This window comes from Thalassophryne amazonica, chromosome 5 (genome assembly GCF_902500255.1).
Source record: "Thalassophryne amazonica chromosome 5, fThaAma1.1, whole genome shotgun sequence".
Classification (NCBI taxonomy): domain Eukaryota; kingdom Metazoa; phylum Chordata; class Actinopteri; order Batrachoidiformes; family Batrachoididae; genus Thalassophryne; species Thalassophryne amazonica.
The window spans coordinates 129151978-129176071 of NC_047107.1; the positions used below are offsets into that span (position 1 = coordinate 129151978).

The 24094-nt window shown below is 42.6% G+C and overlaps 1 long non-coding RNA gene and 2 pseudogenes across 1 annotated transcript; 2 read left to right on the forward strand and 1 right to left on the reverse strand.

The window, feature by feature from the left end:
- Positions 1-354: 354 nt before the first annotated feature.
- LOC117511332 lies at positions 355-12669 on the forward strand (annotated as a pseudogene).
- A 1590-nt stretch (positions 12670-14259) lies between these two features.
- LOC117511334 lies at positions 14260-14909 on the forward strand. The gene is made up of 3 exons (XR_004560932.1): positions 14260-14336; positions 14473-14478; positions 14886-14909. It is a non-coding gene; the product is annotated as an uncharacterized LOC117511334 (long non-coding RNA).
- A 1665-nt stretch (positions 14910-16574) lies between these two features.
- LOC117510016 lies at positions 16575-24094 on the reverse strand (annotated as a pseudogene).

Sequence of the window (24094 nt, forward strand, 5' to 3'; positions counted from 1 at the left end):
AAATTATGTTGAACAATAAGAAATATTATATTATTATTCTAAATAAGAAGTATGTATTATTTAGAGTTTATAAAACTTTAATAATTTATCTATTTTAAATTTTCATTTCATTTCTGTTCATTTTAAATGCCAATAAATACAGAAACATAAAACAAAATTCTTCAAAATGTCCCTAGTTACAGCTTTTTATATTTAATGTATCTTGTTTGCACAATTACACAAAAACGTTAATACAAATACTCCGTTTTTGTTGTCCTGTTCCATTCTTTGATTGCGATAGATCCCTACACCGTACCAGGTGGTGGCAGTAATGCACATGTCTGTTGTTTTCAAACCGCCATAAACATCAAGAGGAAGAAGAAAAATGCGGAAGTGAGGAAGGCTTCCTGACAGGTCAGCAGCAGGCTAACAAGCTAATCTGGATCTGAATTTGTCTGAACAACACGATTTTAGTTTAAATCCGAGTTTGATCGACACTTGGAGTGAAGGTAAATCAAAACTCCATCAGCTTAAGTTTGTGCTTTGATTATTTTTGAGAAAAATTGGGTGTTATCTTACCGGTTAGCTACACGGCTAATGTATCTTTAAAGATTATTAATGTTATTAAAACATTTGACTTGACGTCATAAAGTCAGATTTTTAAAGTCTGTTAGTCCGTTAAACTGGTACCGAGAGAATTAAATCCATTTTCAGGTGTGAGACACAGGGTGTGGACACTAAATCAGTGTTCACACTTCAGATCAGGATTAAATCAGGGTTCACACTTCAAATCAGGATTAAATCAGGGTTCACACTTCAAATCAGGATTAAATCAGGGTTCACACTTCAAATCCGGATTGAGTCAGGGTTCATACTTCAGATCAGGATTAAATCAGGGTTCACACTTCAAATCCGGATTGAGTCAGGGTTCACACTTCAGATCAGGATTAAATCAGGGTTCACACTTCAAATCCGGATTGAGTCAGGGTTCATACTTCACATCAGGATTAAATCAGGGTTCACACTTCAAATCCGGATTGAGTCAGGGTTCATACTTCACATCAGGATTAAATCAGGGTTCACACTTCAAATCCGGATTGAGTCAGGGTTCATACTTCACATCAGGATTAAATCAGGGTTCACACTTCAAATCCGGATTGAGTCAGGGTTCATACTTCACATCAGGATTAAATCAGGGTTCACACTTCAAATCCGGATTGAGTCAGGGTTCATACTTCACATCAGGATTAAATCAGGGTTCACACTTCAAATCCGGATTGAGTCAGGGTTCATACTTCACATCAGGATTAAATCAGGGTTCACACTTCAAATCCGGATTGAGTCAGGGTTCATACTTCACATCAGGATTAAATCAGGGTTCACACTTCACATCAGGATTGAGTCAGGGTTCATACTTCACATCAGGATTAAATCAGGGTTCACACTTCAAATCCGGATTGAGTCAGGGTTCATACTTCACATCAGGATTAAATCAGGGTTCACACTTCACATCAGGATTGAGTCAGGGTTCATACTTCACATCAGGATTAAATCAGGGTTCACACTTCAAATCCGGATTGAGTCAGGGTTCATACTTCACATCAGGATTAAATCAGGGTTCACACTTCACATCAGGATTAAATCAGGGTTCACACTTCAAATCCAGATTAAGTCAGTGTTCACACTTCACATCAGGATTGAGTCAGGGTTCATACTTCAAATCAGGATTAAATCAGGGTTCACACTTCAAATCTGGATTGAGTCAGGGTTCATACTTCACATCAGGATTAAATCAGGGTTCACACTTCAAATCCGGATTGAGTCAGGGTTCATACTTCACATCAGGATTAAATCAGGGTTCACACTTCAAATCCGGATTGAGTCAGGGTTCATACTTCACATCAGGATTAAATCAGGGTTCACCACTTCAAATCCGGATTGAGTCAGGGTTCATACTTCACATCAGGATTAAATCAGGGTTCACACTTCACATCAGGATTGAGTCAGGGTTCATACTTCACATCAGGATTAAATCAGGGTTCACACTTCAAATCCGGATTGAGTCAGGGTTCATACTTCACATCAGGATTAAATCAGGGTTCACACTTCACATCCGGATTGAGTCAGGGTTCATACTTCACATCAGGATTAAATCAGGGTTCACACTTCAAATCTGGATTGAGTCAGGGTTCATACTTCACATCAGGATTAAATCAGGGTTCACACTTCAAATCCGGATTGAGTCAGGGTTCATACTTCACATCAGGATTAAATCAGGGTTCACACTTCAAATCCGGATTGAGTCAGGGTTCATACTTCACATCAGGATTAAATCAGGGTTCACACTTCACATCAGGATTAAATCAGGGTTCACACTTCAAATCCAGATTAAGTCAGTGTTCACACTTCAAATCAGGATTAAATCAGGGTTCATAATTCAAATCAGGATTAAATCAGGGTTCACACTTCAAATCCAGATTGAGTCAGGGTTCACACTTCACATCAGGATTAAATCAGGGTTCACACTTCAAATCTGGATTGAGTCAGGATTAAGTCAGGGTTTGGACTTCAAATCAGGATTACATCGGGGTTCACACTTCAAATCCAGATTAAACCGGGGTTCAAACATCAAATCTGCATTAAGTCGGGGTTCACACTTCAAATCAGGATTAAATCAGGGCTCATACTTCAAATCTGGATTAAGTCAGGGTTCACACTTCACATCTGGATTGAGTCAGGGTTCACACTTCAAATCCGGATTGAGTCAGGGTTCACACCAAATCAGGATTAAATCAGGGTTCATACTTCAAATCAGGATTAAGTCAGGGTTCATACTTCAAATCGGGATTAAATCAGTAGTCACGTTACGGCTATACTAAAATACGAAATGTAAGGAAATGGGGACAGTAAACGTTAATTTCATGAAATGCGTACCTGAATCGCCCGTCCAAACCCAGGTAAAGCCATAAGACTTTATCAGACTATAATACTCCTTTAAAGACACAAGACAGTGCTGCCACCTGACGTAAATAGCAGCTGTCTCTGCTTAAAGCAGGGAACCCACGATAACCTGATGATCGGCGACAACATGCTAAATAGGATTAAATGTGCTGCCACCACCTAGTGACAGTTACCAGTAATCTGTGGGAAATGGGTTGATATGTTTATAAATTAAATGATTTGATATAAAGAATGGACGTGAAGAGACCCAAAGAATCGTTTTTAGTGGCAGTCCTGTAAATTGTGTTTTTAATGACTAGTGTCATTTGAAAACATCATGCTGGGATTCTGAAAACTAAAAGGAACTGTAGTATTCACTGTAGTATTCACAGCGCTTCACTTTTCCACATTTTATGTTACAGCCTGATTCCAAAATGGATGAAATTCTTTTTTTTTCTTTCTTAAAATTGTACACATAATACCCCATAATGACATTGTGGAAAAATATTTTAAGATTTTTGCACATTTAATAAATAAATAAATAAACTAAGAAATCACATGTACTTAAGTATTCACAGTCTTTGCCATGAAGCTCAGCATTGGGCTCAGGTGCCTCCTGTTTTCACTGATCATTCTTGAGATGTTTCTGCAACTTAATTGGAGTGCACCTGGGGTACATTCAGTTGATTAGACATAATTTGGAAAGACACACACCTGTCTACATATAAGGTCCCACAGTTGACAGTCAGAGCACAAACCAAGCATGAATTCAAAGGAATTGTTGTAGACCTCTGAGACAGGATTGTCTGGAGGCACAAATCTGAGGAAGGGAACAAACATTTCTGCTGCTTTGAAGGTCCCAATGAGCACAGTGGCCTCCATCATCTGTAAATGGAAGAAGTTCAGCTCCACCAGGACTCTTCCTAGAGCTGGTCCCCCGTCTAAACTGAGCGATTGGGGAGAAGGACCTTAGTCAGGAAGGTGACCAAGAACCTGATGGTCACTCTGTCAGAGCTCTAGCATTCCTCTGTGGAGAGAGAAGAACCTTCCAGAAGGACAACCATCTCTGCAGCAATCCACCAATCAGGCCTGTGTGGTAGAGTGTCCAGACAGAAGTCACTCCTTAGTAAAAAGCACATGGCAGCCCACCTGGAGTTTGACAAAAGGCACCTGAAGGACTCTCAGACTCTCTTTGTATATTTAACTTAATGGGAGTTTAAAAGTGTGTTTTCATTTTAATGTAAAGAGCTTTTAAATCCAAAAAAAGTGGCGAGTAGAATGATTGAATTGATTCAGGTTTTATTTTGGTTTCTTGTCCAACAGGAAGATGACAGCTGCTCCGTACAACTACTCCTACATCTTCAAGTACATCATCATTGGTGAGTCTTGAACCTGGACCCTGGAGTTCCCGCTGTGAGTGTGTTGGACTGTGGCAGAGGTCTGAGTGTGGCTTTGTCTTCCCGCAGGTGACATGGGAGTGGGGAAGTCCTGTCTGCTGCACCAGTTCACTGAGAAGAAGTGTGAGTACTTCACTCTCACGTCTTTTCTTCTCCCTCAGAGTATTTTTTTTTCTTGCCGAAGTAGAACGATGGTCCACTGTCACGCAGTGTGTCCCTGCTGCTGACCACGTGTCCTGGGACCTGTTGAACTTCTGCAGATCCTTTCATGAGCTGCTCGTTTGAACGTTTTTAAGACTGTGGCTGCTGGCTTTGATCTTTGCCGTGTGTCGCCGTGCGTTGTCGATGGTGTGTGTGTACTTTGTGTGCGTTTGTCTCACAGTCATGGCCGACTGCCCTCACACCATCGGCGTGGAGTTTGGGACCCGGATCATGGAGGTCCACGGTCAGAAGGTGAAGCTGCAGATCTGGGACACAGCGGGTCAGGAGCGGTTCAGGGCTGTCACTCGATCGTACTACAGGGGGGCCGCCGGGGCCCTCATGGTCTATGACATCACCAGGTACCGCCGCCCACAGGCCTGCTCAGAGTTATGGACTCCGGAAAATTATAATGACATGACATGAATTTATTAAACAACAACAAAAGCGCTTTTATGTAGTGGAGCCCTGAGGAAGGTCTGTCGACCGAAAGTTTGTCCTTTAAATAAATATATAAAGGATTTAAGTGTGCAGACATTTTTCTTTCTTATGTAGTGGAAATAAAAAAAATGATATAAAATTAATTTACAGCAAATCATCATTTTATAGCCAGTTTAATTTAGACAGTCAAGGGATGAAGACATGAACATTTCCATCACCCCGTCATTAACACAGACAGTAGACCTGTTCAAAATGTCAAATGTTACAAAATCTTTTGGGCCACGTTGTTCTTGTTCCACTAATAAAATAAAAGATCTGTGCCAAATTTTATTGTAATGGGACATTGTTTAGGGTCCCCCACAAAGCAACAACTTTCTCTAAACAAACAATGTAGTAATCCAGTAATTCCAGTAATGTTCTCCTCTAGGTGACCAGTCAATCACCACTTTTTGTGATTAGAAGCCATCAGATGTACCTGTAAGTGAAAAATAATACCATCAGAGTCTTCTCCTGTTAGGGTGACGTTGTCTTGCCAGTGGAGGCAGAAGAACATGTGTCACTCTGGGGGACCTTTAAATCTTATCTGATTGAGTTCAGATTTGGTCTGAACCTACAAAACCCCAAGTGGAACCAAAACAACATGTGGCCCAAAGTCTCTCACAACTTCTATTTTTCACTATATAACATGAACAGCCCTAACAGACAGTACGGTAAACCTAAGAGTGAGTGACTGTGCAGGGAGGAGACTGATGAGGGAAGCCACCAAGAAGCCCCAGCGGCTCTGAAGGAGATACAGTCATCTGTGGCTGTGATTGGATGAACTGTGCAAAGTTTGTCTGTTGCATCAGCAGTTAACGGCTTCATGGTGGGACAGACACGGATTTTCATCCAAGGGGAAAAGACATTTTGGGTTTACTTGTTTTGCTATAAATAATTATATATTTGCAGTAAAATCCCTTCAGGTTCTCCCTTGTGATCCCTTGTGGGTTTGTCGCAGCAGATCCGATCTGCATGTAATTAAATTAGTGGGATCTAAAAAAAAAAATACAATAAAATTAAATTAGTGAGATTTAAAAAAAAATACAATAAAATTAAATTAGTGACATATGAAAAAAATACAATAAAATTACTCACTCATCTTCAACAGCTTATCTGGGATCAGGTTGCAGGGGCTCCAGCAGGGGACCCCGGACTTCCCTTTCCCAGGCGACATTGACCACCTCTGTCTGGGGGATCCAGAGGTGTTTCCAGGCCAGTGTGGAGATATAATCTCGACACCTAGTCCTGGGTCTTCTCCGGGGTCTCCTCCCAGATGGACGTGCCTGGAACACCTCCCTAGGGAGGTGCCCAGGAGGCATCCTTACCAGATGCCCGAACCACCTCAGCTGGCTCCTTTCAACGTGAAGGAGCAGCGGCTCAAGAGTTGGTCGGTTGTTCCATGACCAGGACGGAACCCACATTGTTCCTCTTCAATCAGAGGTTCGACTATTGGCCGAACCCTCCTTTCCAGCATCTTGGAATAGACTTTACCAGGGAGGCTGAGTAATGTGATGCCGCTGTAGTTGGCAAACACTCTCTGGTCCCCCTTTTTAAATATGGAGACCACCACCCCAGTTTGCATCTCATCCAAGACAGTCCCTCCACTCCCAAAGCCTTCAACATTTCTGGACAGATCTCATCAATCCCCGGGGCCTTGCCACTGCGGAGTTGTTTGACTACCTCAGTGACTTCCACCAGGTAAATTGATGAGAATCCTCCATCAGCTTCCAGTTGTGCCCCTACTACAGAGGGCGCTCTAGTCTGATGCAGGAGATCCTCAAAGTGTTCCTTCCAGCAGCCGATTACCTCCTCAGTTGACATCAACAGAGTCCCATCCTTACTGTAGACAGCTTGGATGGTTCCCTGTTTCCCCTCCTGAGGTGCCTCACAGTTTGCCAGAAGCACCTTGGTGCTGACTGAAAGTCCTTCTCCATGGTTGCTCTGAACTCCTCCCACACCTGCTGCTTTGCCTCCCTCTTTGCCTGTAGGTACCTTGCAACTGCCTCAGGAGTCCTCTGAGATAACATATCCCGGAAGGACTCCTTCTTCAGTCGGATGGCTTCCCTGACCACCGGTGTCCACCACGGTGTTCGAGGGTTGCTGCCCCTTGAGGCATCTAAGACCTTCAGCTCCCCACTGCAGCTTCAGCAGTGGAAGCTTTGAGCATTGCCCATTCTGGTTCAATGACCCCAACCTCCACAGGGATGCTAGAAAAGCTCCACTGGAGGTGTAAGTAGAAGATCTGTTGGACAGTGGGCTCCTCCAGAGGCTCCCAGTTCACCCGCACTATCTGTTTGGGCTTACCAGGTCTGTCTAAAGTCCTCCCCCCACCCTCTGATCAAACTCACCAACAGATGGTGATCAGCTGACAGCTCTGCCCCTCTCTTCACCCAAGTGTCCAGAACATGCAGCCTCATATCAGATGATATGATCACAAAGTCAATCATTGATCTTCTGTCTAGGGTGCTCTGGTACCATGTACACTTATGAGCATCCTTTTATGTTGGAACATGGTGTTCGTTATGGACAGTCCAGGACTAGCACAAAGGTCAAATAACAGACGACCTCTTGGGTTGCGATCAGGTAGAACGTTCCCCCCAATCACGCCTCTCCAGGTGTCTACTGTCATTGCCCTGGTGTGCGTTGAAGTCCCCCAGTAGAACAATGGAGTCCCCCACTGGAGCCCCATACAGGACTCCAGTCAGAGACTCCCAGAAGGCCGAATACTCCAAACTGCTGTACGGTGCATTCGCACAAACAACAGTCAGTTTCTCCCCCGCTACCCGAAGGCACAGGGAGATGACCCTCTCATCTAACTCCAACGTAGCGGCGCTCAGCCGGGTACTCGTGAGTTTCCCCACACCCGCCCAGCTCCTCACACCCTGGACAACCCCAGAGAAGAATTCATTCCAACCCATCAAGGAGAGTGGTTCTGGAGCCGAGGATGTGCGTAGAGCCGAGACCCAGCAGATCTAACTGGCAACGCTCCACCTCCTGCACAAGCTCCTGCTCCTTACCCCACAGTGTGGTGACGTTCCACACCCGAGAGCTAGCCCCTGCAGCCCGGGTCTGGTCCACCGAGGCCCTTGACTTTCACTGCCACCCATGGGACAGCGCACCCGACACCAGCGGCTCCCTGTGCAGGTGGTGAGCCCACAGTGTGGGAGATGGAAGGTCCATGTTGCCTTTTTGGGTTGTGCCCGACTGGGCTCTGTGGCAAGCCCAGCCACCAGGGGTTCAGTGACGGGCCCCACATCCAGGCCTGGCTCCATAAAGGGACCCTGGGCTTCCTCCGGGCTGGGTCACATTTCCTGTACCTCGTTCTGTCATGGTGTCTTATGAACCACTGTTAGTCTGGACTCTCGCCTGAGACCAATTTGCCATAGGAGACCCTACCAGGAGCACAAAGGCTCCAGACAACACAGCTCTCAGGTTCATAGAGGCACACAAACCTCTCCACCACGATAAGGTGATGGTTCCCGGAGAAGACACCAAAATTAGTGAGATTAAATAATAATAATAATTTTAATTGTGAGATAAAAAAATACAATTAAATTAATGACATAAAATGAAATTAGTGACATAAAAAATACAGTAAAACTAAGACAATCAAATAATTGTACAAGAAAAAATGCTGTAAAAAAGGAATAGTACAAAGTTATCAGGAGAACGTGGCACATTTATTTCCACAGTGGACATTTGGAACAAAGTTCTAACTTAACAGATATACACAACGTGATATTAAACACACATTACTATGAAAACTTAAATTATATCACAAAGTCACTAATCTCTGTCAGTTTCATCCTGTCCTGTTAATAATGCTGATATTTCTCTTTAAATGAATCCGTTTATATCAACATTGTGTTGTCTTGTGCTGCAGGAGTTTAGAACTATTTTTGAGTTTTGGCATGAGTGATTTAGATTTTTTTTTTAAGGACAAAAAAAATTTCCAGGAGCATCAGCAATTTTTTACCAAAATATCGGACATTCTTTATTAATAAATAATCATTATAATGAATATTTAAACAGAAATCTCACAGGAATGAAATCACTAAGCAAAATTAACTCTAATTTTTCTGCATTGTTGTAGTGCTTTTTATTACTGACATTTATTATTAAACTGCTGATAATAACAGAAAAATGTGCAATTTACACCCTCACAATATTTAAAATAAAAGTCTCCTCTTGCTGAGGTGTAGTTTTTGTTATATATATTTTTAGCCAGTGTTCTGATGTTGATGATCTTCAACAATTTCAGAGGATAAAGTCTTTAAATCAACATGTTATCAGTGTTTGTCTGAATATGATGGTTGTGGTTGTAATTGTATTTTTCTGTATTGTTGAACGCTGTGTTTCCTTAAGTGTTTTTATTGTGTTGTCTTCATGTGTGTAGGAGGAGTACATACAATCACCTGAGCAGCTGGCTGACAGACGCCCGAAATCTGACCAACCCAAACACCGTGAGTAAAATGCTCAACTTAGAGGGCGATAATACACACTCCAGCCACTGGGAGGAACCAATGATAGCAAGCTGACTGCAACAATAACGGGGTCATTTGAACAGTTTGGAGGCGGAGTCTCTGATTTCTTTCCTCTGAATTCTGTGGCCCGTCAGCAACGCGTTCTGGTTCCGGCGTTGGGTGAGGCCATGAAGTCTTTGCGAGGTTCAGTCTCCTTCACTTTGCAGATGATGCTGTGGTGTTTGTAGAACCCAGGACTATGATTGGATAACATCCCCATGGAGGATGTAGAGGACATCAGGACTACCTGACAACCTGCTGCCATTGTGACCAAACCCTGAATTTACAGGATTAAAATGGGTGGACAGAAGGAAACAGGCAGTTCTTTGCACTTTTCCATGAAGGATCATGGCGTGGGACACGTGCAGTCTGCTGGTTTGGTTGATGCAGTCAGATTAGGGTTGTTGGAGTCAGTTGGACTCGGCCCCTGATCTGGATGTTGAAGCAGCCTCAGCTGATCTGGTCGGCGACAATGTTCTGTTCTATGTGTCTGTGGAAACCTCGTCTTCCCACGAATTTCACAGACTTCAGCTGCAGTCACGGAGTTTTTGGGAATGTTTAAAGCTCCAGACAAAATCCACTGTGACTAATGTGGTGTGCTAGTGTTTCCTGGATGTTCTGTATTAAGCTAAACTCCTCGATGTGGTTTGGCAGGAAGCCGTACTCCTGATATCTCTGTTTCTGATCTGTTGATGTTCAGTGTAAACAGAAGATAAAAGTTTCATATCATCAATAAACAGCAATAGTTAAAGTCTGAAAAAATGTCTCAGATTTGGTCAAAAAGAAGGCTGTAAAGAAATCGTGTGATAATCGTAATCGAGGTCAAAGGTTGACATAACGGTGATGTTGATTTGGAGCCGTAGTCCAAATCGAGGATGGCACCTGCAGTCTGGGTTTCTACCACATCTGTTTTTTTTATCGCCGGATCATCGTCTTGTGTAAGTAGTACGTTGGCGCGTGCCATTCTGACTGCCGCCGGCTCGCCGGAGCTGTGGCCGCCGTGAGTTTAGTCTCTGTCTTTGTGTTGGCAGGTGATCATTCTGATCGGTAACAAGGCGGACCTGGAGGCTCAGAGAGACGTGACATACGAGGAGGCCAAACAGTTCGCTGACGAGAACGGTGAGGCATGTAGACTTGACACACTTCCCATGATGCACTGCTGTTATCACACAACCTTCACACATCTACGACACGCAGACGCTTAAAGGAGTCACTGTGGAAAAAATCGAATATAATCAACAGATGGTTAAAAAGTAGAGTTCTGATGACAGCAAATCATTTATTTATCTACTTTTAGTTCTTGTTTTCTTTTGTTGTCTTTTTTGTTTTTTTCTCACTGTAGGTTTGTTGTAAACGTTTATAATTAGCTCAGATAAACAACACTAACGTGACGTGTACTTCCTGTTTTTGATCAGGTTTGCTGTTTCTAGAGGCCAGCGCTAAGACGTAAGTATGTTCACTCAGTACAGCCCCCTGGTGGCCAGAACACTGACATTAACTTTGTTGTTTTAATGGAAACTGTTGAACTGTTTGTGTTATTACTGATGACGTGTGAGTGTCACCTGTTACGCTGCCTGTTCAGCAGGTATCCAGCAAGACCTCCATGTGAAATTTGTCCAGATTTCCGCTTCAGTTTTTTTCCCAACTGGATCTTGGAGTTCTGGTTTATTGATGTCTTTTTGTTTCTATGTTGCACCTTTTTTTTTTTTTTTTTGTCATGCTGTCGCAAATGTAAGGATTCTCTGTTTGTTTGGCTCTGTGAAGCTAATGCTAGCATTTGGCTGTCAAAGTCCAACCCCTTGTCTGGGAGGTGACACCTGGGTATCGGATCAAGTAGGGGATTGTCTGTTGGAGTGAAATCTGGTTGGAACCTTGTGAACCCCATGGTAACTACACTAACCTCAGTGGCAGATCAGATGATGGTTTGTAACCCAACGGCTGTGAAGGCTGATGCAGCAGATCTTCAGACCCTGATCCTCCGGGTTTCCCCAGCCGTTTGACCAGAGGTCTGTCAAGGACCATGTGTCTTGTCAACAGGCAACGACATTCCCACCATTCACGAACTCAGGCACAGGTGTCTCTGAATCCACTCTGTCTCTGTATTCTGTCCCGAAGTGTTCCAAGAGACGATTTTCCTCACTGTCAAGGGGTTGCCACAACTACGGGCCATATTAAATGGAGCAGTGCCATTTGAGGCTTGAACAGCATACTGGCCTACTGAGTTCCGCACTGTTAAGGTCCAAACCTGTAGCTCTGGTTAGCAAGATAATCAAAACACACCAGCATCTCGCTCGGCGCTACGTTAGTTTTGCGAACAGTCATTAGTTGGTGTTTTTCTTTTATATCTGCTTATGTGGGCGTGTCCTTTGTTTATTTTTCTTGTTGTTTGTCCTTTGTTTTTAAATTTGCATTTAGCCTGTTTTGCTAAAATTGTAACGTTTACAAGACGGTATTAATGAATTTGTATTTTCCTTCTCTGATAAATAAACAAGTTAAATTGTTCCTCGTATCTTCTTTCTCCTCGTCTGCCATCCTGTTTGTCTCCTGAAGAGGGGAAAATGTTGAGGAGGCGTTCCTGGAGGCAGCAAAGAGGATCTACCAGAACATCCAAGATGGGAGTCTGGATCTGAAACGCGGCCGAGTCAGGGGTCCAGCACAAACCGTCGGCGCCGCAGGGAGGCCACCTGAACGCCGACAGTCAGCCGGTGAAGGAGGGATGCAGCTGCTAACCGCAGATGCCACGGCTCGCTAAGAGACATAGACGGTTTTACTGGCATGGATCCTTTTCCACCGGCACTAAGAAGCCTCCAGAGTCTGTCAACTGGATTAAGGCCGCAGTGGTCCATCCCAAACACCCGTATCAGATCCAGACCTAAATTCAGTCCAGACCACTTAAAGGCAGATCCAGCCAGATTCTCCACGTAGTTAAAGTTGTAACTTTTTTATTCAGGAAACCTTCGACCAAATCAAGAACCCACAAAGACCCAGTCAGAGCTCCAGGCCAGTCACTGAGTTGGACCAAACGCAGATCTGGTACATTGTAGACCTAAATTTGGTTATTGTTGACACAAAAGGAATCTGCGCACACCTGGATCAGGCTGAGGGTCATTCAGCCTCAGTCTGACCCTGTCAGCCCTGCCCAGTCAGAACCAGACAGAACACTAACACAGACCGGACTTGGACCTCAGATCAGGTCTCCAAAGGCTTTTCTTTGCTGCATTCCTGCGTTTGTTAAATTTGCTTATTTTACGTGATGTTCCTTCACGTTTAATGAAGGAAACATTTTTCCCTTCTCATAGCGAGTTCTCACCAAAGCAAAAACTGCATTAAACGTACACAGTATCATCAAAGCCTTCGTAACCTCGTGCTGTTGTTTTAGCCCCGTAGAACACGTCAGTGTGGACTGTTTGCTGACAACAGGCGTACTTGTGCCCATTCGCTAGTATGAAGCTGATTGGCATAAATTATTGAATGAAATTGCGCACTGGAATGCCCCCTGACGTTACCCAGTTAAAGAATTTTATTGCAGTACGTCATCACGAACAGGCTCAGGAAGCCAGTACAGGCTAAATAAGCTAGTTAGCTTTATGCGGCAGTAGCGTAACAGCTAGCTACATTTTGTAAACATCTGTCACCACAAACGTCTTTAAACATCGACAAAAATGTACATGTAAAAGTTAAAATATAACCAAAATATTTCACTTCTGTGAATAAAGACACTAATGGCGACAAAACAGCAAAATAATTGAGATAGTCTCTGAAACATGTTGACGTTAGCAGATTTTAAGTAATAAATACAAATGTTACTGTTTGGTCCTACTAAGTAAAGTACCTGTTTTATAAATCTGAATCAAGATTTGACTCGTGAATCCACAGTCCGTGTAAATGCTAAAATACATTTTCTAGGCTCAAATTGCAGTCCACTGGTCCAGATTTGGACAGAAGTATAGTCCAGCTGAAGACCACAACTTTCTGGTACCCGGTCCACACCAGAGATCTAAAATACCTTCTGCTAAAAATCAGGTTGTTTCACCATAAATCCGGTCGGTCTGTATTTAGCGACATGTCTGTTTTGCTAAACGTCCTCGTGTTCTCTAATGACACAAGCACAGTGAAGGCAGGGCGGACTGATTCCTTAGGGGGGGACCGTTCGGTCACCGACACGTGTTTTTGAATCAGGTTTCTCTCTCAGAAAAGTCCAGAAAGTCTTCATTTAGTAACAAACATGTTACAAACAAAGTATCGTTTGACAAAGAAACTCCACCTTTTCACCTCAATGACACACTTGTACTCATTAGAGGTGACACTCCAACCTGAGGTTCTTCTGTGGGCTCAGTGGACTCGGGTTTTATTTTTAGTTTTTGTGGTGCTGTTTACTGATTATTGGAGCTCCCCCCGGTGGTCCCCCTGTGTCAGAGAAACAGGAACCGAGATTCTTGTTTGCTTGTGCCTTTTTTGTTTGAATCATAATTTATGACTTCAGTTTGTTGTTTGTAACTTGTAATCTTTGTTAAACTGGGTGTTTAAGTGCACAAAAAAAATTTGAAACCAAATTTTTTGTGTCATTGTGTAGAAATACTTTATTTATCCTCAGGAAATGTCTGACATTTTGTTAAATATGAAACGGAACGACTTGCTAATACAGCTGTTGTCATAATTTGGCTACTCTGTTCCTGGTTTAGATATAGCGGTCATATACTTTGAGCTAACCTAGGCTCAGTCATTGACCCTGATTGTGTGTCGAATCTTTGAACTACCATAGGCTTGGTCATCTATTTGTCCATGGAATCTTTACTGTAACCTAGGTTCAGTCTTGGCTGTTGTCTGTACTGGAGTTTTGAGCTAACCTAGGCTCAGTCATTGACCCCAACTGTGTTCTAGAATCTTTGACCTACCACTTAGTCTCATCGTCCATTTGTCCATTGACATAATCTTAATTCTAACCTAGGGGCCAGTCTTTGGTTCTTACCTGTACTGGAGTATTTGGGGTGTGGGAATTGCAGTAACTGCATGCCAATTTACTTCTTTATCACAAGTCACCAGACCTTTTGTAACAGCTCGGCCCGGCCCATTAACCTCACAGGATTCTAACGGAAAAACACCACAAGGGTCGAAACAGAAAACATTATCCGAGACAGCTCGTTATATGCAAACAGATACACACTGGCAATTAATCACACAGGGGGTCGAGACAGGAAACCAATATGTGCACCTCAGCGTGCTAGCACCTACAGAACAGGAGACCCACTCTAAGCACCGGCGACACTTTGGTATGTGCGTTCGCAGATCTGGATTGTTACCACATACCCAACAGGAAACACATGCGCTATGGTGAATTATGTCCATGGGTGTTGAATGTCTGCCACAGTGGTATCCTAGGCTCAGTCTTTGACCTGTCATGTCCCCGCTGGAGGACATGGCACATTTTTCACAAAATGTCGGACTTTTCTTCTCTAATTTTTGAAGCGAGTTCTGATGTATTTTTACATTTTCTAGCCAAAATTGCTAAATGTTCCATTTTAAAGGTAGTCGGCGCTCCTGAAACCATTCTCATGTTCCCCAGGTCATTGGCTCGGTTCTGTTTTGACAGAATACTTCCAGTGCTTTCAACATGTTTTAGGACTTTTCCTGAAAACTGGCTCTAAAGAAATATTCTGGTCTGAACCAGACCAGAAATGTTCTGCAGAATCTGGATCAGGCTGAAACTCTTCGTAAGTTTTTTTTTTTTTTTAAGTCATAAGTCAATAATTGAAAACTGATCACTTCCATGTGAATTCCAATCCAGACTCTGGTCTGGTTCAGAATCCAGTTCTAAAGTTTTTGTCTCAAATGCAAAATTTGCTTTTTGTTTTAAAATTGGCTCACAATTCAACTGTTTAAAATAACTTCAGAAAATTATACTTTGCTGTTTTTTTAAAATGTAGATTTCTTTCAAAGTTCAAATTTAACTTTAATTTTGTGTTAATTTACTTTGTTCATTTACTTTCTCGTACAATCAAGAATAAACATTTTTGTAAGATTACTTTGTTTCTTGTATATTGACGTATACCTTTTCACTCAACCACTCTGTTACCAAGAGTTCCTACGGTGCCAGAAGGGGCAGTATTACTGTATGTAATTATAGTTTTTTTGGGTTTTTTTATGTTCTGACTCAGTTTTATAATGCAAAAAATAAATAAATAAAACCCTGAAATTTTCAGTTTGTACTTTACAAAAATGCTGAAATTGTTACTATAATTGGCCAGATGGGGGCGCTGTTCTCAGGTCAAAGCAGTTCTGTGCGTGCTGGCTGTAAATCTGTTTTGCATCTTATTTTCACAGATTTTTCTTAAAGTGTGTAGTCAACAGCGTGCACGGGCTCACTGATCTGTAAATAAACAGTCGTTTACTCTGCAGGTGGAAAAACTGATATTAACCAACTTGATGACCAAGTCTGAAGCGAAAACAAACATTCAGCCTTCACAGACAACCTCTGGCTCGTTGCTGTATTGCGCTCGGGACCAACCGCTGTTCTGATCACAACTCCAGCTATAGTGGCCTTGATAATCAAAATCAGTTTCAGAGCCAATTATCCTCATTTAGAAGTAAATCCTCGTGTTCCCTGAATACTTGCCCAGGTTTTTGTGCGTGCACAGCCTTTGTACATGAGGCCCCTGGACTCTCCTGGATATCTGGAACTGAGGTGGAGAAATAAAACCACACCAGCTCATAAATCAAATAAACACAAACTACCAATCAACTACATGGAAACCAACAGAAAACTACAAATTTCGAGTAAAAGTCCTTTGATTTAAAACTAAAGTCAAATCATTTGAATCACACCATCAATTTACAAAGTCAATCAAGTTTATCCTTTTATTCCCAAAATATTACTTTGTGATGTTTCACTTTGAGCAAAATGACATGAAGCAAAGATTTTTCTTGCAATCTGAAGGGAAATGCAAAGTTTTATAACAGATTTGTAAAAGAAAATGTATGTTGGGTTTTTTTGTTTCTTGAGTGTGTGTGTGGGGGGGGGGGGGGAGTCAATTTAATCCTAAATTCATCTTTAATTTTGTAAATAAATCTGTGAAACTGCCAGTGGCTGAAGCTGCGTTTCAGCTCTGAACAGACTTCAATACCATTGCATTTATGGTGATTTGCTCCACACAACAATCGCAGAACAAAACGCCACAGTGTGAACGAGCACTCAGCCACACCCACTGTGCACAGAAAGTAAATTCCAAACATGAGCATGATGACAGCATGAAAGAAACACTTCATAAAAAAAACAAAAAAAAAAACAGGTCCTTTGCAAAAGGCGGCGTATGACAGATGGCCCCGTGTCGGAGTGCGCCCTCTGCTGGAGAGTCTCATAATGCTGGCATTCAGTTTGACAGCTCTACGTGGCTCTGCTCTTGGGGGCGGGTTCTGTTTCATGTTCGTATTCAATCTTTACGTAGGCCCGCTTCTTCCTGGGCAGCGAACCGTTAGCCAGCAATTTGCCTTTTGATTTGGAGGCTGTCGTCTCCACCTCCATCTCCTCCTCGCTGGACTCCTCACCGTCTTCCTGCTCCTCCTCGTCACTGCTCGTCTTCAGTTTGTTCATCTCCTGAAAACACAGTTTGTTTCATTGGATTACTGAAAAACTAACAAACAGCTTTACCGCAGCTAACTGCCGAGTTAACCGTGAATTGATGCCATCAGGTCTGTAAGAATGGCAGAGCCAGTAAACTAAGACGATTGGTGAGGTGGACTGTTTTTGGTCATTTTGACCACGTTTTGAGGGCTACAGCTACCACTGACACTGACAGCTAGTTTAGTGCAAAATCTCAGCGTCTATAATGACGTGCTGAACATTAGCCTGTCCTGTTAATGCTAAAGTGGAGCATCATGGACAAAGCATTGAACAAGATTCTAATGGCCGCCATCAAAAAGACGTGGGAGAAGAAAATTGACCTCAAATTCACTGAGGTCCACTCCCTCCAGCTCTTCTCTGCAACAAACTCTCTCGTCTCGACGTCCTGCAGAAAGACGGGCAGTCAGAATCCAAAAATCCAAAAGCAGAAGCTTCAGGTTCCTCTCAGTCCAGCTGAAGAAAGTTCATCACCTCCTCGTCCTCCTCCTCGACTCCGACTCTTCGTCCTGCTGTTCCAGAGCTTTTGTCGAAGGCATGTAGCGGGAAGTTGTAGATGTCACCGTACTGAAACATGAAACAGGTTCGCATTAAAGGAAACATCTGCTTCACTGTGAAACCACCTTAAAGACAGTTTTTCGGGAAAACCAACAATCGATGCTTTATGACTAACCAGGGTTTAACTGCATGCTAACAACACCAACATAAAAATAAATGCTGATGTCTGCCAAATTATTAATGACGTATCATAACGTGTCTTGAAAACTCACTCATTACATGATGTGAAGCTACTGGGCTAGCAGTAGCATGAAAACACTCTAGCATTGTAACATGATGCTAATGGGCTAACTTTAGCATTAAATCATGCTAACGTGACATAATGCAACGCTAATGGGCCAACGTTGGCATGAAACCTCACTAGGGACAGATAATGTGATGCTAAAAGGCATCAGATAATGCTATGCTATGGGGCTAACACTAGCCTTGATTCATGCTAGCATGACATAACGTGATGCTACTATGTCAACGTTGGCATGAAACCTCAGTGGCAGATAATGTGATGCTAAAAAGCATCAGGCAATGCTATGCTATGGTGCAAGTGTTAAACATTAAATTGAGCTAGCATCACATACTGCAATGCTAACCGGCTGATGTTTGCATGAAACCTCACTAGTGTCAGATCTGATGCTAAAAGGTGGCGGATAATGCTATGCTGCGGGGATAACATGAGCACCAAATCTCACTAGTGTTAACTAGTTCTGAACCTGGTTATAAACTTAACCAGAACTATAAAGGGTTTTTTTTTTTTCCCCACCATGCGTTTCACTGCTTCAGCTAATTTACTGATACTTGAAACCTTTTGATGTCAAATGTCAGCGTAAACAGACCCACGTTTGTGGTTGATCACTATGTTTTACATCTTTCCGTAGAATAACTTGCACTAATGTAAGACGCGGTGTTAACTTCACATCCTGGATCCTGTATTTAAACTGGAGTCACAAGATTTGTCATTTTGGTCCAACTCATATGAGCTTCAAATCAGACCCGAGTGATACTTCTACATGACACCACCTAGTGGACAGACACTGCAGCTGCAGCTCAGCCTGGCGTACCGTTCCCTGCTTGAGTCGCTCCAGCAGCTCCTTCTCGATAGCGTTATCCAGCTGAGCCGCGATCAGAGCCTTCTCCTAAACACACCAGGAGACAAACGAGTTAGCGTGGTGAGCTAGCATTACGGGCTAGTCAGTTAGCACGCCACTTCACCTCGTGCCTCTTCAGCCGCTGCTCCACCTTCCTGCTGAGGGGAACCAGCTTCCTCCTGTAATCAGAGAAGCAGACGTCTGCTAACTGTGCAGGATGCAGTAGTACCAGGGCTGTGAAATGGAAATTGTGAAATCCGAGGAAAATTTGCAGGGAGTCTGGGGGAGCAGCGTCCAGGAGCTGGGGTCTAGGGCCCTGTGGGGCCACAGAATTAAATTTTTATCTAATGATACTTTTTCAGCATCTCCTGGAAGAACAAATCTCAAAATTAGTGGATATTTAAATGATCCTACATTCAACCTTTCATTTGACCTGTCAATGATGATGTTGAAATAACAGAATATGATGTGGAAGTAGGACCTGGAATGATTTTCCTTTTAATTGTAAACCAAATTATACATTAACTCAGAACAATTAAACTACATGAAATTCATGAAGACTGAAAAGACTGTTACAGCATTTCAAAAACCACAGCTAAAGCTTGTAGAATATTTGGAAAAATCACGGTAAAATATCAATAACATACCTTATAGCAGGGGTAGGCAACCTGTTCCAGAAAGAGCCATGAGGGTGCAGGTTTTCTTTGCAGCCACTGACTCCACCAGGTGATTTTACTGATTAATATCACTTTGAGCACATGGAATCAGTTAATCAGTGAAATCACCTGGTGGAGTCAGTGGCTGCAAAGAAAACCTGCACCCTCATGGCTCTTTCTGGAACAGGTTGCCTACCCCTGCCTTATAGCAAAAAGTCAAAAAAGTAAAAAAAAGCAGATCACAGACATGACACAAAACTAAAGTCATTTCAAATGGCAACTTTCTGGCTTTAAGAAACACTATAAGAAATCAGGAAAAAAAAATTGTGGCAGTCAGTAACGGTTACTTTTTAGACCAAGCAGAGGGAAAAAAATATGGAATCACTCAATTCTGAGGAATAAATTATGGAATCACCCTGTAAATTTTAATCCCCAAAACTAACACCTACATCAAAAGATCTGCTCATTAGTCTGCATCTAAAAAGGAGTGATCACACCTTGGAGAGCTGTTGCACCAAGTGGACTGACATGAATCATGGCTCCAACACGAGAGATGTCAATTGAAACAAAGGAGAGGATTATCAAACTCTTAAAAGAGGGTAAATCATCACGCAATGTTGCAAAAGATGTTGGTTGTTCACAGTCAGTTGTGTCTAAACTCTGGACCAAATACAAACAACATGGGAAGGTTGCTAAAGGCAAACATACTGGTAGACCAAGGAAGACATCAAAGTGTCAAGACAGAAAACTTAAAGCAATATGTCTCAAAAATCGAAAATGCACAACAAAACAAATGAGGAACGAATGGGAGGAAACTGGAGTCAACGTCTGTGACCGAACTGTAAGAAACTGCCTAAAGAAAATGGGATTTACATACAGAAAAGCTAAACAAAAGCCATCATTAACACCTAAACAGAAAAAAACAAGGTTACAATGGGCTAAGGAAAAGCAATCATGGACTGTGGATGACTGGATGAAAGTCATATTCAGTGATGAATCTCGAATCTGCATTGGGCAAGGTGATGATGCTGGAACTTTTGTTTGGTGCTGTTCCAATGAGATTTAAAGATGACTGCCTGAAGAGAACATGTAAATTTCCACAGTCATTGATGATATGGGGCTGCATGTCAGGTAAAGGCACTGGGGAGATGGCTGTCATTACATCATCAATAAATGCACAAGTTTACGTTGATATTTTGGACAATTGAAAGGATGTTTGGGATGATGAAATCATTTTTCAAGATGATAATGCATCTTGCCATAGAGCAAAAACTGTGAAAACATTCCTTGCAAAAAGACACATAGGGTCAATGTCATGGCCTGCAAATAGTCTGGATCTTAATCCAACTGAAAATCTTTGGTGGAAGTTGAAGAAAATGGTCCATGACAAGGCTCCAACCTGCAAAGCTGATCTGGCAACAGCAATCAGAGAAAGCTGGAGCCAGATTGATGAAGAGTACTGTTTGTCACTCATTAAGTCCATGCCTCAGAGACTGCAAGCTGTTATAAAAGCCAGAGGTGGTGCAACAAAATACTAGTGATGTGTTGGGAGCGTTCTTTTGTTTTTCATGATTCCATCATTTTTTCCTCAGAATTGAGTGATTCCATATTTTTTCTCTCTGCTTGATCTAAAAAAGTAACCGTTACTGACTGCCACAATTTTTTTTTCCTGATTTCTTATAGTGTTTCTTAAAGCCAGAAAGTTGCCATTTGAAATGACTTTAGTTTTGTGTCATGTCTGTGATCTGCTTTTTTTCTACAAAATTAAACAACTGAATGAACATCCTCCGAGGCTGGTAATTCCATAATTTTTGCCAGGGGTTGTATTCTTGTGTAAATTCATGCAGCCTAAATCCATTCAAAGCCACAATGTCTTTTTTTACAATAAAAGAAAGATTAGTGAAAAAAGTCACATAATCTTGTCTAAAATCCTGTTTGAACAGCAGAATGTTTATTTTCCAGGGAGAGAAAAGTTCTTACCGTGTTTCCTGAGAGGTCACAGTTCACAGACACCCTCTCTACTTTTAAGATTAGGCTTAAAACTTTCCTTTTTGCTAAAGCTTATAGTTAGGGCTGGATCAGGTGACCCTGAACCATCCCTTAGTTATTCTGCTATAGACTTAGACTGCTGGGGGTTCCCATGATGCACCGAGTGTTTCTTTCTCTTTTTGCTCTGTATGCACCACTCTGCATTTAATCATTAGTGATCGATCTCTGCTCCCCTCCACAGCATGTCTTTTTCCTGGTTCTCTCCCAGCCCAACCAGTCCCAGCAGAAGACTGCCCCTCCCTGAGCCTGGTTCTGCTGGAGGTTTCTTCCTGTTAAAAGGGAGTTTTTCCTTCCCACTGTCGCCAAGTGCTTGCTCACAGGGGGTCGTTTTGACCGTTGGGGTTTTACATAATTATTGTATGGCCTTGCCTTACAATATAAAGCGCCTTGGGGCAACTGTTTGTTGTGATTTGGCGCTATATAAAAAATTGATTGTTGATTGATTGATTGACTTTTCCCGTTTCTTTTATCTTTCAGGTGTGTCGATGAAGCCAGTGACGATTCCATGGATTCTTGTCCTTATAAGACTTTTTCAAACTTTTTCAGACATGCTGCACAAATCTTCTTTTAAAAACTTGAAAGCTCTAAAAGTTTGGGATGTCCACATGCTAAGTTTAGCTTACGCGCCGCACAGGAGCCACACAGCGTCGCCGCAGCAACCAACCAGTCCTGCTTTACGACAACTGTCATACAGCTAACAGCTACGCTTTGAGTGGCATTTTTCTTCCACGAAACTCCGCGGATCCGAGGAAACTGATTTGTATCTGTAAATATGGATCAGTGTCTGCGGACTTATAAAACTTACACAATGTTGTAAAAAAAGAGAACGTTTTGCGATGAGCATTTTAAAAACTGAGTGATGTTCATGATTAAAGAGTACATCACTAACACCCCCCCCCCCCCCCGTAGTACTAGTAGTACTGCAGTACTCACTGCCTCTTCAGGACCAGTTTGCGCATGCGGATCAGGTACTGCGTGATCTTGGTGAACCTCTGCTTGCACTTGTGTCTGATGAAGCGGGGCCAGTAGATCAGGTTCTCGTCGATCTGCTCCAGGGCCTTTTCGTAGTTCTTACTCAGCTTCACCTGCAGACACACACGACCTTTGACCTCTCAGAAACCCACAACACGGCGGTGGGCGGGTTAACGTGAGCGGTGTGTTCACCTTCTCCCACATTCTCGCAGGAAACGCCGCCCTCTCGATCACCTTCATGTACAGGAAGCACTGACCTGGAAGACAAAACGGCACAGCGGCTCGTCCATGCACTCACACAGACGTTGGTTCGATTCCTGTAGCTTCAGAGTGTCAAAGTGTTGAACGGAACACTGAACCCTTCAAAGGTGCAGCCCGCAAACACAAACAACCCGATCAAACAGATAAAACTCTCAGTGTTTTGGTTAATTTCTTTAAGGGGGGGGGGGGGCATAAAACCCGCAGAATCTCATTTTTCTTTTTTACAACAATAAAAACGCCGTTCCCAAATGTTTAGGTGGAGGGAGGCTTGTCCCGGGGGGGGATTTCTGATGAGTCCAAAATAATAATTTATTTTTGTTTTGCAGCTTTAATGTCAAAGTTGTCAACAGTCTGACTTTAAATAATATAATAATTTTGCAGTTGACCACTGGACACCGACTTTGCAGTTTGAGTTTTGTTCTGGTGCAGACAGTCTCCTGTTGGTCCTCATAGGCCAAAAATTAATAACGTCATTTAAAAACCCCCACCAGGACACTTTGACACGAGAAGCTGGGTTTCGAACCACATACACGTGGGTTACCTTTCTCCTCTCTGATGGTGGCATACTGGCTGTTGGCCAGCGGGCACGATGAGCGGTTACACAGACCAGTGATGTTGAACTCATTACGACAGAAGTTTTGAGTTTTCGTCCTGAAGACAAAAAGAGAAAACAAGACGTCTGCGTCAAACTGCCGGCTCCATTTATCTTCTAGAACTAAAAGCAATCCAACGATCACTGGACGAACATTTGAGCGGTTCCACACGTGGTTCTGTAGGCGGTACCACCCAGAGTGCTGACCATCAACATCAAAACACAACAAATTAAGTTTAAACACCAGAATAAAAACGTTCCATCATCCTCATTTAAACACACAACATCCTGGTTCCCGTCTACTGCACCTAACGGCAGCTTTGTACTGTCTGTACGTGTGTGTTGCTCAGGTGATGTTTAAAGTTACTTTTTTTTTACTGGTTCCTGATTTTCAGCATTTTAGAGAATGTGATCTTTTTCTGATTTATACAAGAAAAAAATGTAAACAGTTTTTAAGACGCCTCAAACATTCTATTTCATTAAAAAAAAAGTATTTACTAATACAGCAGCCTGGACACAAGGCTCTGGAAATGAAGCAACATCACCACCTAGTGGACATTTACAATTAATGCAGGGACAACTGAATGGATGATTTTCAAGTTGCGATCTGGTTGTTAAGCGCTGACGTAACGCATCACGTGATAAATCTGTTTCCGGGTCCAAAGACCTCCAAGTTTACAATTAAAGTTACGTCTGTTTGATCCTTTTAAAGGATTTACAGTTTAAGTTTAGTTTGTGTTTACAATGTGCGCAAACCTCCGTCCCTCCCTTCTCCGTCTCCGTTAAACGCAT